The sequence below is a fragment of the Gobio gobio genome (assembly GCF_949357685.1).
Source record: "Gobio gobio genome assembly, chromosome: 20".
Lineage (NCBI taxonomy): Eukaryota > Metazoa > Chordata > Actinopteri > Cypriniformes > Gobionidae > Gobio > Gobio gobio.
The window spans coordinates 35723638-35739643 of NC_137113.1; the positions used below are offsets into that span (position 1 = coordinate 35723638).

The following is a 16006-nucleotide window of genomic DNA, read 5'->3' on the forward strand; positions in this document are numbered from 1 at the left end:
AAGAACCTCACTTTACATATGGATACTTATGAAAACTAATTTGATCATGTTGCATAGGATTATGCACATAAAACCACATCAAGTGCATGATTTCGGGCAGGGTCACAGTCTATGGCCTGGTTTCACAGAGAGATCTTAGATAAAGCCAGGATTAGGCCTTAGTTAAAGGGTTAGTTCACCCAAAAATGAAAATTCTGTAATTAATTACTTACCCTCATGTCGTTCGACACTCGTAAGACCTCGTAAGACCGGAACAGAAATGAAGATATTTTAGTTGAAATCTGATGGCTCTGAAAGGCCTCCATTGGCACAATGGCACGGTTCACTCTCAAGACCCTTAAAAGGTACTAAAGATGTCGTTACAAAGTCCATCTCACTACAGTGGTTCTAAAATAACTTTATGAATCGGCTTATGAACTTTATGAAACAAGGCATCATTAAGCTTCGAAGCGTTATGAATCAGTGAGCCGAATGATGATTCGGATTGCGTGTCAAACCGCCAAACTGCTGAAATTTGGCGATTCAAACCGCTGATTCGGCTCACTGATTCATAACGCTTCGAAGCTTCATGATGCCTTGTTTTGAAATCGTCATCACTATGTAAGTCGTTATTTAGGGTTTTTTTGCGCACAAAAACTATTATCGCCGATTCATAAAGTTATTTTAGAACCACTGTAGTGAGATGGACTTTGTAACGACGTCTTTAGTACCTTTTAAGGGTCTTGAGAATGAACCGTGCCATTGTGCCAATGGAGGCCTTTCAGAGCCATCAGATTTCAACTAAAATATCTTCATTTCTGTTCCGAAGATGAACGGAGGTCTGACGGGTGTCGAACGACATGAGGGTAAGTAATTAATGACAGAATTTTCATTTTTGGGTGAACTAATCCTTTAAAATAAGACATTTAAGTAAAATGTTAAAATTTGCTTTAGAGAAAATATTACTGGTGTGCATTTTGAGGGGTGGGGGGCATTGGCACTGACATATTTTAAGATATGTCATTGCAAGTTGCTTTCAGTTAAAACAGCTCAAACATGCATTTTAGTCTGGGACTAAGCTTAAGCCTCATCTGTGAAACCAGGCATATATGTTCCACAAAGCACATTCCTTAGTGCATGATTAAATAACTGACCCAGTGACATAGTCCACATCTCCAGAGCTGTATCTGAAAGTCGAAAACTATTACTCTCCCTTTGCTTCTCCCCATTTCCATGCGCTTTCTACTCCACCCTATTATATAAGTTTTGACTGTTTTCCAGAATCACTTTTTCCTTTAGGTCCAATAAATATCTGTGGGAAACACCTATGATTATAAATCCATATGAGGAATTGTCTTATGCACACACAAGCTCTGTTTCAAAACGCACTGAGCTTCCAGCACTTCAAGACACCATAGCTGTGCCTTTGATGCAAAGAGAGTTTCAAAATGTGGGTAGCAACACTATGTATGCCTTCTAAGACAGCTTAGGGCAGCACTGCATGTACATTGCAATCCCAGAATGCACTGCAAAGAGCTCAGTGGAAAAAATATTCAAGATGATGGAGAAGAAATAAATGCCAGTTATAAATATTTATTTCATGTAATACTCAAAAGAACTGCATGTACATTGCAATCCCAGAATGCACTGCAAAGAGTTCAGTGGAAAAAAAAATATTCAAGATGATGGAGAAGAAATAAATGCCAGTTATAAATATATACTGTATATATAATTGTTTAAATATATGTATATATGTATATACACACTATATTATATAAAGTTTTGGGACACTAGGGCTGGTCCGAATACCATTTTTTGAGCTTCGAAGCTACGGTAGTAATCAACATCGAATACTTGAAGCTTCGGAGGGAAAGGGGTGAACATATTCTTCTCTCTAATAAAAGCAGGAATCTCGAGAAGCGGCGCGCCTCACGCGGGCAGGGCTTATATTCTCAGAGAGCGGACACTGCACCAGTTTTGATTTATTATAGTAGTAAAAATTATTTTGTTCAGTGAGAGAACAGATGCCGCGTGCCATGTGAGCCGAACGAGAGTCGCAGCACAAACTGCAGCAGGAGTCAGATTTCACTCATCACGAGAGCGAGAAGCTGATCGCGGAAGATTTGGTTTCAAAGCGAAATGTAAAAGCGCCTATTTAAGGGAGTTTGTCATTGTACTGTTTTGTTGTTGTGTTTTTCATTAAGAATAATAGGCTAATGAACCCACAATTAGAGCAACCTGCCCCCGATCTTGGGAAACTGACGTGATGTAAACATGCGTTACAATGAGCCCCTATTAGAACCAGGGGCGCCGCTAAGGGGGGGAAAGTTAGGACGATTCTAAGGGCCCATGCACTTTTGGGGCCCCCAGAGATTGGTTTTATTAGTAGTAATAGTACTAGTAGTAATGTAATAGAAATTATAAATGTATAATCTGCCAAAGATTTGCAAATATAACAAAATGATGGCTTATTTCCAGCAAAACGCTCCACTCACAAACCACTCACGCTCATTGGTAAAACGACATTTGCTCAAATCCAACTCCGACATGAAATTTCTCTGTACTGTAAGAGAAAATGCATAATAAAATGTATTTAGTAGGGCTGTTAAAAGATTAATCGCATCCAAAATAAAAGTTTGTGTTTACATAATATATGTGTGTGTACTCCGTTAATTATTATTTATATATATAAATACACACACAAGCATGTATATATTTAAGAAAAAATATAATTTTTTATATATAAACATTTATATTTATGTATATTATAGATTATATAAATGTATATACATGCAAATATTTCTTAAATATATACATGAATGTGTGTGTATTTATATATAAATAATAATTAACAGAGTACACACACATATATTATGTAAACACAAACTTTTATTTTGGATGCGATTAATCACGATTAATCTTTTGTCAGCCCTAGTATTTCGTTTATATTTATGTTTAAATATTATAATGTAATTTTTTATGTCTATCTGTGTAGTCAATCTGTCAATGTTGATTATGAAAAGTTAACCGCATGAGTGAGAAAGGACACATCATAAGATGTGCAATGCCAGGACACATGGAGTGGGTCAGACTTGATTGTGACCACTTCATTAAGTTTTATTTTGTAGAAAGCCTTTCTTTTAAAGTAAATTTCATTTTGTATAAATTGTATCTTTATTTTAATCAATGTTTCATCGACCAATTGGGGCATTCTGGATTGAGCGAGCGGAGCTTAATTGGTCAGTATTATTAAATTCCAGACAAAGATTTTGGATAGCTAGGTTGGTGCGGTAGGGGGCCCAACACCATATTCTTTCATAGGGCCCAAAATTGCTAGCGGCACCCCTGATTAGAACTACGCTATTATATTCTATACTTTTATGAATTCTATAGAGAAACCATGAGAAAAAGGTGAATAAAGACCAAAAGTCAATGTTCAGAAATTCTTCATTATTATTATGCTTTTAACTATGCTGTATAGCTGTATTTAGCAATGTGTTTGTTGTCAAACTCAAAATGTGTATATTTTTATGATTAAAAAATGCCATTATTTTATGAAAAAAGTTAATAATTGTATTGTATTGACAAAATATTTTAGTTTGATATTTTTTTTGATTATATCAGATAACATTTTAAGCTGTCATTTGGTCATGTGACAATGTGCCCCTCACATGTCACATTTCACTCTTTCAGGGTAAATCAAGAAAGAAGTATACACTGTAATAATGAAACAAAACCACATATTTGTATGTGCAAGTAATGTGGGAAAAAATAAATACCCCAAGTGGATTTATACAAACTGAGAAAGTCAAAAAGCGTTAGGTTGTGCACCGCTCTCCCCTACCTAATAAACTGTATACCGCACTGAGCGGAAGAGACTGGGATCATTCTTTTGGGAAAGGCACTGGGCTTGACTTAAACGTCATTTTCCTAACTTTGTAAAACAATATACAGGCACAAATGTAGTGAATTTTTAATTAGACAATTGTGAACCAGTGCAACAACTGTAAATAAACCAAGAACTTCACTAGCTTGGTAGACATTCAAAATAAACAGGAATCAGGCTTCATTCATGACGAATGATTTTGTCATGTGTGACACATAAATTCATGATATTAAACAATGTAAAATATACTTTAAAATTAAAAGCCATTTCTTTAAAATTTTAAGTGCAGCTTTTTAATGAAGCAACAACATATTATAGATAGGACAGAACAAGAAAGGATATTTATGATCTATCATTTTGCTAAAGCTCCGATACAAAGCTGCGCGCTTATGTGCATCCCGTGCGCTGAATTATGTCCTTGAAGCAACATGGAATCACTGCGCAGAGGCAGCATTTCGCATTGAAAAGTTCAAAGCACAAAGGGAAGAGATATTGATGCGTAGTGAAATATATATGCAATAGTTTATTGAGCCTTTTCTTTTAACAGTTTTAAATTTCAGTTACTGTGCACGATAAGAACAATTATAGTGCTCGTGTTGTGATCGAACAGACACCCGGGAGAAAGTAACATGTGAAACAGCAATAAACTCCAGCCAATCCGGGAAACAAATGACAGTATCGGAGCGATACCGATACTGAATATCGAATCGGTGCACTCCTACAACTAAATATTCCACAGTCAACTGTTAGTGGTATTATAACAAAATGTAAGCAATTGGAACAGCAGCAACTCTGCAACGAAGTGGTAGGCCACGTAAAATCACAGAGCGTCAGGGGTCAGCGCATGCTGAGGTGCACAGTGAGCAGAAGTCACCAACTTTCTGCAGAGTCAATAGCTATAGACCTCCAAACTTCGTGTGGCCTTCAAATTAGCTCAAGAACAGTGCGTAGAGAGCTTCATAGAATGGGTTTCCATGGTCAAGCAGCTGCATCCAAGCCTTACATCACCAAGTGCAATGCAAAGCGTCGGAGGAACTTGCAAGGGCGAAATTGTCAATCACACATTGGGGGGGACAGCTGTGGGACTTTTTGTGGTGGCGCATGCACACATTTTTTTAATCAAAATAAAATAAAAGTCAGAGTTTGAATGTTTGTAATTGTGTAACACAACAAGGAATTTTCTTACATCTGATCGTCAAACCAACGTATACTCACCCTGTAATGATTACAACATCGGCTGTAATCGGCAATACAAAATGTTTTTTTGTGTGTGTTGTAAATAAAATTTATTCTGAAGCAATATTCTCACCAGTGTTCAATCAGCTTTGACATATGCATATTTGTGATATTTTTACCTTTTATAAAGGGCATTTTCCCCTAATTTTCTTAAATATAGGCTATGATTCAGATTTCCTTTTATATTCTTAAATTAGATCAATAAATTAAATTAGAAGACGACACTGGCTGTTACCAGTCAAATTAAATAATTTACACTGAAAAATTACAACTGCATTAAATAATGTTATGAGATTGTTTTAAATATTTTTTGAATATACAAATAAGAAATGTTGGAAAGATGAAACTAAACCACCAGTAGGTGGCAGCAGGTGACCGTCTTAATGAGCGAGTCATTGAGTCGATTTGTTCAAACGGCTGATTCATTCAAGAATGAGGCGATCGTTTACAAATAGTTAATTGAATCTTTGATTCTATCGATTCATTCAAAACGCTGAATCATTCACTAACACACACTGTTGCTGTGACACTCGTTCTGCTGTGATCTTTTGGAACTATTTTCGCTGCTGAAATAGAACAAAAACACTCAATATTGCATCAAAATGTAAGTGACGTAATGTTAATAATTGTTTATGGAGCTGTCATTTGAAATCAGTGTCATTTTCATTCGTGATGTTATTCAGGAAAACAGCACTCTTGGTAATGTGACATTGCAACTGTATCATGTTATAAATATAAATAAACTCCACATTTCTACATTTTACGGCAGTGTGTTAACGGAGTTTCTCTGTGTGAGCGGTGCACATATGTTTCGATTTCTCCTCGAGAGGCTGCGCGAGCGTAAAGTGCGTTAGTTACCGTCAGTTCATTATACATTATTATCATTCACTGTCAATCGCCACTTACAGTAATGAATGCAGAATCATTCTTGCATTTGGGTGATTCCCTAGTTATTTTTGTTAATGACTTTTTATCAGGCTACTTGTCCGTCGGGCAAGTAAAATTCTCTTTTACTTGCCCCTTCAAAAAATCCACTTGTCCCGGACAAGCGTTAATGTCGACCCCTGCTTGGAGCCTCGAGCTAGCTTGTCAATAGTCCCTCCCATTAATTCAAGCTTAATAGTATGACAGTCGAAATTCACAAATTCTACAATTCGAAATTCTAGTGAAATTCATCTGGTCGTTATCTAAGGGATTATGTAAGCCAAATACAGGATATTTACCATTCATAGATATGTGCCAAATGTCTGTCAGATTTTGCGCTCCTAACTCTTCTTCTTCTGTTTGTTTTTTCCTAACTCACTGACGGTGCACGAGCTACTAAAGGTATAGGGAAAACATGACATGGATTTCAGGGGAAATAGGTTTTGTTAGTGTATAGTGTAAGGCCAGTCGAATGGATTTGGGAAATGGATCTGCCTGGATTTTATATTTTCGTAGTTGGAAAGAAAGACGTATTTGCAATCACATCGATATTGCCCACATAATCATACAGTATGATCAAATATTGTTGGGGACAAATTGTCCTTCTTTGAATATTGGGGGGGACGTGTCCCCCTGTCCCCCCATAGAATTACGCCTATGGGAACTTGACTGGCCTGCACAGAGTCCTGACCTCAACACGATAGGAGACCTTTGGGATGAATTAGAGCGGAGACTGTTAGCCAAGCCTTCTCGTCCAACATCAGTGCCTGACCTCACAAATGCGCTTCTAGAAGAATGGTCAAAAATTCCTATAAACACACTCCTAAACCTTGTGCAAAGCCTTCCCAGAAGAGTTTAAGCTGTTATAGCTGCAAAGGGTGAGCCAACTCTATATTAAACCCTATGGATTAAGAATGGGATGTCATTAAAGTTCAGGTGCATGTAAAGGCAGGTGTCCCAAAACATTTGGCAATATAGTGTATTTCCCTGAAGCACAATCAAAACAATGTTCTTCCAAAAAAATGCATGCATTATTGTTTTAATTATTACAGAGCTAAAAATTAAGTTAAACTAAATTAATGAGAAATGTAGCCTTAGACACCTAGCTGACAAATTATTATTTTTTTGTATATATTTTATTTCAATTATCTAAAGTCTTTCATGGTAACAGCTTTAGTTAAATATAACCCTGGTTTGGGTTTGGGGGGAAAAAACGCAGTATTTTATGGATTGGAAGTGTTCCCCTATCTCACTGATCTAACTGTTCTCTCTCGCTCTCTTTCTCAACATCTATCTATTCTTTACCTCTCGCTAACTCTCTCTCATGAGCACAGGGATTCGTCTCGTCTGACACATAGAGATTATCTAATACCATCAAAGGAAGAGGGAAGATAAAACGATGGTGTATTAAAATAAGTGGAGTCAAGACTTAACCATATCACAGTGTGTGTGTGTGTGGAAGGTAAAGAACCTTGGCATTTCCAGAGGAATTCACACAGAACCGTCCTGTGCCTTCATCCGCTCCAGGCATCACAAGGATTTAACTTCCCAGTCCCTGTTCCTATTCCTGCCTTCTCCGTATTTTCCCACACTCTCATGCTCTCTAGGGGCACTGGATGCTGCATCAATGCTTCAGGCCATAAAATCACTATAGCATTACCAGCTTTTACCACACAATTTGAACACCCATTTTGCAAAAATGTGTGCATCCCACATTGTTTGCATGTTCGTCAAACTGAGCACACTGCATTGCAAGATACAGCATTCCTTAGTATGCTCTTGTTTTGGCAAATAGGGGGTGATTCAGGACATGCAATCCATGCATACAAAAATTAGCTTACTGTGCACAGTGTACATACAATACACTGAAGAGTAGCAAGGTATTATTCTGAAAACCCATTAGTCAAAATATACTCTGGATCACTGTTGAATCAACAAGTTTATTGTAAAATTTTCTTTTTGTGTAAACTCTGGCCTGGTTTCACAGACAGGTCTTAGAAAGGTGGGGTAAGTGGTATTTCAAAACTTCTTTAGAAAAGTGTCTCGGGTCGAGTACCAAAACAAACTTATAGCCAATCAGCAGTAAGGGGCATGTCTACTAATGACGGGGAGAAGAGAGCACTCAGTGCACGTCATTATTCAAAAGACATGACACAGGACGGACATTAGCCGAGCGACGACAGAAAGAGAGATAGCAGATAAAAAACAAATGTGGAAGATGTCTGTGGAACAAAAGAAGGCTTACGATCAGGCAAGAAGTTGGACCCGTGTAGATATCGGATCAGCTTTCCAGCACTGGAGAGAACTCAAGGAGCGAAGGCCGAGGTTGCTTTATTTCTTCACGATAGGCGAGTAACATTGATTTTGTTTTGTTTCACAGAGCTAATATGCTGGTGTTAGCTTGAATATGCTCATGTGTCATGTTTGCTTGCTTGTCCATTTGATATCGTATTGTCGTTCACTTCAGCTATGATAATTAATTACCCATCCATTTCCACACTGTATAAGCCTGGAGCTTCTAAACCTCCTCACTGTCTGCTTCAAGCGACAGCTCTGAGGTCCCAAAGTGTGTCTGAAAAGTAAGATAATATACTCCTAATATACACTCACCTAAAGGATTATTGGGAACAACTGTTCAATTTCTCATTGATGCAATTATCTAATCAACCAATCACATGGCAGTTGCTTCAGTGCATTTAGGGGTGTGGTCCTGGTCAAGACAATCTCCTGAAATCCAAACTGAATGTCAGAATGGGAAAGAAAGGTGATTTAAGCAATTTTGAGCGTGGCATGGTTGTTGGTGCCAGACGGGCCGGTCTTAGTATTTCACAATCTGCTCAGTTACTGGGATTTTCACGCACAACCATATCTAGGGTTTACAAAGAATGGTGTGAAAAGGGAAAAACATCCAGTATGCGGCAGTCCTCTGGGCGAAAATGCCTTGTTGATGCTAGAGGTCAGAGGAGAATGGGCCGACTGACTGATTCAAGCTGATAGAAGAGCAACTTTGACTGAAATAACCACTCGTTACAACCGAGGTTTGCAGCAAAACATTTGTGAAGCCACAACACGCACAACCTTGAGGCGGATGGGCTACAACAGCAGAAGACCCCACCGGGTACCACTCATCTCCACTACAAATAGGAAAAAGAGGCTACAATTTGCACAAGCTCACCAAAATTGGACAGTTGAAGACTGGAAAAATGTTGCCTGGTCTGATGAGTCCTGATTTCTGTTGAGACATTCAGATGGTAGAGTCAGAATTTGTCGTAAACAGAATGAGAACATGGATCCATCATGCCTTGTTACCACTGTGCAGGCTGGTGGTGGTGGTGTAATGGTGTGGGGGATGTTTTCTTGGCACACTTTAGGCCCCTTAGTGCCAATTGGGCATCGTTTAAATGCCAAGGCCTACCTGAGCATTGTTTCTGACCATGTCCATCCCTTTATGACCACCATGTACCCATCCTCTGATAGCTACTTCCAGCAGGATAATGCACCATGTCACAAAGCTCGAATCATTTCAAATTGGTTTCTTGAACATGACAATGAGTTCACTGTACTAAAATGGCCCCCACAGTCACCAGATCTCAACCCAATAGAGCATCTTTGGGATGTGGTGGAACGGGAGCTTTGTGCCCTGGATGTGCATCCCACAAATCTCCATCAACTGCAAGATGCTATCCTATCAATATGGGCCAACATTTCTAAAGAATGCTTTCAGCACCTTGTTGAATCAATGCCACGTAGAACTAAAGCAGTTCTGAAGGCGAAAGGGGGTCAAACACAGTATTAGTATGGTGTTCCTAATAATCCTTTAGGTGAGTGTATGATTGTTTGCTTTGGTTCCTCTTTTCGTGATCGATATAACCCTCTAATCTTGTCATAATTGTAATATGTTCGTTAGTTGGACAGTCGTGCTCGTGCTATCGCCCCAAATGAGAGTGCTATCGTTCATGAGAACTTGTGTTTTTGGGATAGAAGGGATGACTTTGACTTTTTTCACTGAACATTCGACCTGGATTACCATAGTAACACACACATTGCTTTCACGTATTGATGAAATCATACCAGTGGCACAGCAGATTCCGCCATAGTTGTTGCCTGGCTTACGTATGTGTGGGGCGGAGCTATCAAAATAGGGGCGTGTTTGTTTTGGTGATTTGAAATCAACATCGGTTACCAGAAAGCACTTACTCCACCTTTAAGCCAGGATTAGGCATTAGTTTAATTAGGAGATCTAGCTTTTATAAACGTGCCTACTGAGACAAAGTGTGCAGAGTGTGCATTTTGAGACAAAACAATGGCACTGACATATTTTAAGATATGCCAGTGCAAGTTGCTTTCAGTTAAAATATTACTGCACAGCTCTTTATATAATGTTGGATATAGAAGTATGTTATTGTTGCAAAATGTAATGCTCTAATCTGCTAAATACGACTATAAAGTCTATAAAATATTATAAACATTGACATCATGATTTTCTTTAAACTGCTTTAAAATAATGTGAATTGAGAAAAGTGCTAAATAAATTTGAGTTGACTCTCTAGACTGCTATCAGACTGTTATTGTAAGACTGTATACAGTATATACATACTGTATGTTAACGCATGCGATAAATTTACGCAAATAAATTACAGAAGTACGTGATGCCATTTTAAGCCGTTAAACTATGGGAAAGTGTTCATTGATCCAGTAATCGAAATCATTCAAACAGTCCAAAACTGCGCTAATGTAAAGAAGGCCAGGCAGACTACATCAGACATGTCAGAGAGAATAGAGACTCACATTGCGTTTTTAGTGAATTGTTAGTTCCAGTGTGCTTTGCTTTAAAACACGAGTCGTATTCTGCGATTGTTTCTGAAGAGCGCAATTTTTGGTGATGTACCGGAGTCATACAGTAAGCGTGTGAGTGTCTGATGCAACAAACCATGTATGTGTGCGCTCCAGATCACTGTTCTCACACTGCATTCATGTACAGACACACTGTACACTCACGTTCTGTCCACACACACTCAGGAAGGATGATGTTTGATTTGTCATATTTGTATACGTTGTTAGTAATCGTAGGTTTATTCAGTCAAAGCGGTTGATTTAGGAGTTGTTTTGGCGTCTCCGTGTGGTCCTGTTCGGTATCGCAGCTTGAAATCTCAAATTAAAGCAATCTCGTTGTTGTTGCTCTGTACGTATATAGTCGTATATGGACTCCTTATATTTGGTTATTTGGTGTCATTTTGGAGTCTCCAATGATCCTTGAAGCTTGAAGAAAATATCAGTTTTTGTGAGAATCACCCTTCAATCTGATTGTTTACTTTGGATATAGCAAATTATGACAAAATTAATGGGCCTCATTCATGAAACATGAGCAGAACAAATTTGTGTGTAAATCGTTCGTAAAGCCGCTCTGACGTAAATTTTCGGATTCACAACATTTTTTGTATTTTCAAAATGTTAGTTGGTATGAAAGAAATTTACACCTGCTCCCTACCACGTGTAAATGGTGCATAAAACATTTGAATGTTCTATGTTCTAATTTTGGCAAATTGACAATTTTTTTTTTTTTTTTACTGTACAACGTTGTGTAGGCAGCGCTCGTCACAGTCACTTTTTACCCGGCCGTCCAATCACAGTGGAGGAGGGGCGGGACAAAAACTACTACAAAAACTACTTTACGAATGTTTGGAATTCATTAATGTACACACGTTTAACTACCGAATCCGTGGTATACGAAGCGTTTGTGAATCTGGAGGAGAGTTTTCATAAAGGTCCATTTTACGCGCAAATTACTCAGAATTTGCTCATATATTTACGAACGTTTCATGAATGAGGCCCAATGTGTTTAATGAGATAAATGGCGTATGCTTAATTCCATGATAAGTTTGCGTTAATCGCGATTAATCGCACAACAACGGTGCGATTAATCGTGATTAAAAATGTTAATCTATTGACATCCCTAATATATGAATATAAAAGCTGAATTTTCAGTAGCCATTACTCAACTCTTCAGTGTCACATGAGCCTTCAGAAATCATTCTAATATTCTGGTTTGCTGCAACAACAAAAAAAAAAAATCTTATTATTATCAATGTTGAAATCAGTTTTGTTGCATCATGTTTTTGTGGAAACCACAGCAGATTCTTTTTCAGGATCCTTTGATGGATAGAAAGTTCAAAAGAACAGCGTTTATTAGAACTTAGAACTTAGTGTGTCGCTGCCTCCGTGCCATTAAAACACGTGTTATTATTCAAGTAGCTAGCTATAAACATATTTATAGATTTGTTACAGTAAACAAAGCTCTCCACACACATACTCAACATAATGTAATATAATATATCAATCAACAAAGTCAAAGAGCAAAGAACAATGCTCATTTGAACAATGTGGCTATGCGATTCTAAAAGCTATAATGAGGTATATCAGGTCCAAAATGAAGCAATTATACTCTATACTCTACAATAGTAGAAGCTCTATCATGTTACAGTCAACCATACCAGATGCATGTCTGATTTCATTTGCAAAACAATCTGGTCCATAAACCATGCAAAAACAACTGAAGTAAAAAACAGAGCAATTGAAATACTAATTAAATGTCAATAGCCAGGAGATGTTGAGTCACTATCATGTTCTTAATGCCAGAATGCTTTTTCCATCCCATCCTGACACTGGTCTTACTCATTGGTTAGAGAAGTGGACGAAGAACAAGTGGTCTATGCTCATCAGGAGACGAAGAAAGAGCTGAATGTGCGTCATGTTGGAACGTCAAACAACGGAACACAAACAGTGAAATATTATAGCTGCTATTATAATACGGGGGGGGGGGGGCGTGTTTCCCGTTACCTGTGTGTTGTATTAAACATTGTTTGCATCAACACACAATACGTAACAGCTGTTTGACATTGAAATCATGGCCAAAACAACCAGCACATTCAAGAGTTATCTGAAACGAGGGAATGTTTTAACTGTAAATACGATAGGTCTGAACTCAAACACCAGCAATGAACAGGACAGTGTGAGAAGAGTGTACTATGACCTTGATTTAATTACCTCACAAGGTAATTAAACGTTTACATGACATACAAGTTACATACCCAAAAAAGCCTTTAGAATAATAACTGGTGTTTCACAGTATTCAGTATTCACCTGCTGCGACTTAAAAGGACAAGTATATTAAATTAAAACAAAAAATGTATTTGGTCATATAATTATATCCTTTGCAACAATAAGCAATTTTCCGTCTATCATGTCCATCTATATTCATATGAAAACCTGCTGTCTTATCATTTGATACATTTTGGTTACGAGATATCTAGGCTGTTGCTTTCTCAGCAGCCTTGGTACTGGATATATTTTGATATATCATGAATCATGCTTCCATGGTAACAGCAACATCTCTGATTGGCAGATCTTTTGGAGTATGTGATTATAGTTCATCCTCACTAAGAATTTTGCGGTTACATTTTATTTTTGTCATGATATCGCCCTGTTTGGACTTTGTTTTCTGTTTGCACTAGTTCCCATAGTTACTGATTTGATTTCTTCATTACGTTCAGCTGTGCTGTCACTATCACCTCGTTTGTCTGTGTATTTAAAGGTGCGGTATGCAAGTTTTTCACAAGCATAAAAATACCATAATATGCTTGCATATATGTAAATTCACCTACTTGTTTCTCAAAAAAAACAATGCTACAGCCAGTAATTCTACTTTGAAATGTGTGTTCTGTGTAGGAATGTCTGTTTTTGTTTTGGTCTGTGCAATACCGCACGCTGCCGGTTTACCCAATAGTATTTCGACATCACAGGTTGCCAGTTGGCGGAAAAAACATTGCAGCCATGAAAGCCAGCAAACAAACCGGGTCAGAGAGCGCAGATTCTACCCGCCTCTAAGCCTCAGCATCCATCTAAAAATCTCTATGAACGTGAGCATATTAAAACGCGGATAAAACAACTCATCACCTTACAGAGTGGCTTTTGAGCTTGCTCCTGTTACGTGTCCTCAAGCTGGCAACCCGCGTGAGCGTCGAGTCTGAGGAGGAGGGGCGGGGACGGGTTAAACAACGATCTCCAATATTTTGAATTTAGACTGCAGTACCCATTTCAACCACTAAATCCTACATACTGCACCTTTAAGTCCTGTGTTTTCAGTTCACCTTTGTCCGGTATCGTCAGTGTCTGGTTTTTACTTTTTACTGGATTTACTTATGAATGTATTAAAGACTGTTTGAACTAATCATCTTCCTCGTCGTACGACAAACTCTCTCATGGAGAACGCTGTCGTGTTTACAACTGTGACAATGAACGGTTACCAGGATCAACTAAATGATCGCGATGTTCGCAGCTCCATTGTTGTAGTAAACTTGCACAACATTCTTGAAAGAATCATTTATAGATGCATGCCGGTCTGTTATTGCAGGGAACTCAACTTTACATTTTCACGCCCCTAAACATGACATGGAACAATACGAACTGTGATTGGTGGCATTACATGTCAGTCAAACTTCCTCTTGGGCGGTCCTCGACCAATGAAAATTGTGAAATTGTGAAACATTTAAGAATCAATCAACGAAAAACTCTCTCATGGCAATTAGTATGTTTTGGCGATTTTACAATATCATTTGTTTTGCAACTGATGGTTTAGGATTGGAGATAGCTTCATGCTTACTTTTTTAAAATAAAAATCACATTTGCTATGAATCATTTTGTACTAATTCATACGAAATGACCACCTTGATTATTGAAGGGCGTGTATCGTGGTCATTGCTAAAAAATAAATAAAAAAACATTGGGATCTAGTTAGTTTCAACTGTAACTCAACCAAGTGGCCATAATAAACAAATCAATAAAATACAAAAAGATCCTGTATTCATTTAATTTACTACAAAGAACCATATGTTGCAGTATACTAGACGTGGGGCCATGGTACCTCTGTATTTTGATTATGTAAGTTTACTATGCAGGCTTCATATTATATGGAAATCAGTATAGCATTCAGTTCCAAATGACAAATGAAAATAGGCTGCAGCTACTATCATTTACCAAACTACAGCAATTAAAAATATGAAAGAAAATAAGAAATTGAAGATAGAATAGGCTATAAGTTCACATAAACTGAGCATATTAAACATATAAAAAATATTTAGGTTCTATAAACATTTGCAATGCAGTCTGTCAAAAACGTGAATGATGAGCGACCTTTGGATAGTCCACGCTTGTTCAAGAACTAAGACAGTCCAACAACCAACATTTTAAAGTAGCCTATCCTAATAAAATAATTTCAAAGTTGTGATACACAGTGAGCATACCTACCTACCGCAATTATTAACGGAAAATGCCCAAAAATGATGTCTTGGTAGGTGTAGTAGTTCAATAGGCTTTGAGACGCTATTATTCAGCACTGTCGGGACTGTTCGTGCAAAACTTATCTCGCAGTTTCAAGGTGCCTATTTGGTGCCTAAATAAAACATCTCTAGCATGTGTTATCATCAGCAGTTGTTTGGTAAAAGTGAGAGAGTAAACGAAGACCTTGAATAAATACCTGAACCTGTTGACTCCGCCCCCGCTGCCGCTCACCGCCTCAACTCCTGCCGCGCAGTTTGGTCAGGACGATGCTGCAGTAAACTTCCCAGTCTGCTCAACAATAGAGCAATAAACGTGTCATTGAGAACCGTCAGATGTGTTTTAGTAAGAGTTGAGACAGAACCCCGTATGAAGCAGCGGCCATTGGAGAGTCATGTGTGCTGTGTGTTTATGTGTGTGTGTGTATCTGTGAAACCCAACACGAGTGAATGAACCCGCCCCGTTTCCTCAAAGTCCCGTTAACTCTCTCATCTCCATCTTTGACTGCCTCTATCACTGGCTGCCTGTGCTTCTGATACAACAATAAATCAAAACTTTCAATAATAATATTAACAAACATTAGTAGTTTACTGCTCACTATACTGCCCCGCTAGATGTTTATTCCTTTATTTTAAACGTTTATTTATT

General features: G+C 38.0%; 1 protein-coding gene across 2 annotated transcripts in view; it reads right to left on the bottom strand.

The window, feature by feature from the left end:
* The window catches only part of raraa (retinoic acid receptor, alpha a), a 244532-nt gene extending 228727 nt beyond the window's left edge, over positions 1 to 15805 (bottom strand). For both annotated transcript variants that reach the window (XM_079846284.1, XM_079846285.1), the window contains exon 1: positions 15558 to 15805. The gene's annotated coding sequence lies outside the window, so the exon portion shown is untranslated. The remainder of the gene's footprint in view (positions 1 to 15557) is intronic.
* Between the last annotated feature and the right edge of the window lie 201 nt (positions 15806 to 16006).